Genomic DNA, 1,824 nt, shown 5'->3' on the forward strand with positions numbered 1-1,824 from the left:
CCCAACCACATAGTTCCAGGTTCAGTCTCACTGTGTGGCACCTTGGGCAAGTGTCTTCTACTATAGTCTCGGGCTGATCAAAGCCTTGTGAGTGGATCTGATAGATGGAAACTAAAAGAAGTCCATCATATATATATATATATATCCGTCCAACTCATGCCAGCATGGAAAACGAACATATGATGATGATGATGATGATGATGATGATGATCTGTGTATGTGTGTGTGTCTTTGTGTTTGTATTTGCCTCCCACCACCACTTAACAACTAGTGTTGGTGTGTTTACATCCCTATAACATACCAGTTCAGCAAAACACCTTGATAGAATAAGGAATAAGATTTATAAAAAAAAGTCCTTGAAAAAAATAAAGTCTTGGAGGTCAATTTGTTCAACTAAAAACCCTACAAGGCGGTGCCCCAGCATGGCCACAGTCAAAAAATTTGTTCAACTAAAACCCTTGAAGACAGTGGCCCCAGCATAGGCGTAAGTCAAATGACTGAAACAAGCAAACGAAAAGATAAAAGACAGAGACGAATATGAACATCATTATTGTTTTATTTACAAACTCTTGGTAATATTCCATACAGATTCACCACATTAGTTTTGTTCAAGAATTTCTTCCGGGAAATTTTTTTTAATTGTTTCTTCTTTCCTCCAAAAGCACATTTCTACATTTCTACACTCAACCAAACAAACTATTTTCTACATTGTTTTTGTGTAAAAACTAGTTAATATATCAATAATATGTCATTGTATCTTACACGTCAACTATTTTATTGAATCTGTCATTTTTTTTAATGTTTTTTTTGTTCATTATATTAGCTTTTATTTGCTCTTTTTTTTTTCTTATATGTTACGAAAAGAAAACGATTTATATTTTCCACCAGCAAAAGACATCTGTCTGTTAGTGTTGTTTCCTGTTAGTTCTTAACTGCAAAGAAGGCTAACTGAATTGTTTATTAATCAGTAATTATATAAAAATGTAACAGTCCCATGAAGGGAATAATACTACTGCTATTTAGCCCTAGGAAGCAGCACCGCTTCCTGTCGGCCTTGACACATTTCCTGTGTCCTTATGTTTACAAGGGGGAGACAAGCACATCCACTTAGCTAAGCCTGCATCCAGAGACATGTTTCTGAGTCTTTGCTCGTCATCAGTCTGGAGTAGCAATGGCCTGCTAGTTGGAGATGCCTGTCAAGCTCTCGTAAACATATAATAAATCTAGTGAAACACATTCACTGATTTCAAAAATAGAAATAATACATTTCTAAAATCTCTCAGAGATTTATGCAGTAGTGATGTCAACTTAATGTGACAGTCCATTAAGGCAATAAGGACACAGGAAATGTGTCAACGCTGACAGGAAGTGGTGCTGCTTCCTAGGGCTAAATAGCAGTAATATTATTCCTTTCATAGGACTGTCACATTAAGTTGACAGCATACAATTACTTTATCGCATCACTACTGCATAAATCTCTCTGAGAGATTTAGAAATGTATTATTTCTATTTTTGAAATCAGTGAATGTGTTTCACTAGATTTATTATATGTTTACGAGAGCTTGACAGGCATCTCCAACTAGCAGGCCATTGCTACTCCAGACTGATGACGAGCAAAGACTCAGAAACATGTCTCTGGATGCAGGCTTAGCTAAGTGGAGGTGCTTGTCTCCCCCTTGTAAACATAAGGACACAGGAAATGTGTCAAGGCCGACAGGAAGCGGTGCTGCTTCCTAGGGATAAATAGCAGTAGTATTATTCCCTTCATGGGACTGTCACATTAAGTTGACAGCATACAATTACTTTATCGCATCACTACTGCAT

The 1,824-nt window shown here is 37.0% G+C and overlaps 1 long non-coding RNA gene across 1 annotated transcript in view; it reads left to right on the top strand.

The window, feature by feature from the left end:
• LOC128250911 (uncharacterized) overlaps positions 1–1,824 on the top strand; it is a 66,204-nt gene that overhangs the window by 63,962 nt on the left and 418 nt on the right. The gene's annotated exons all lie outside the window — the stretch shown is intronic.

This window comes from Octopus bimaculoides, chromosome 26 (genome assembly GCF_001194135.2).
Source record: "Octopus bimaculoides isolate UCB-OBI-ISO-001 chromosome 26, ASM119413v2, whole genome shotgun sequence".
NCBI classification, from domain to species: domain Eukaryota; kingdom Metazoa; phylum Mollusca; class Cephalopoda; order Octopoda; family Octopodidae; genus Octopus; species Octopus bimaculoides.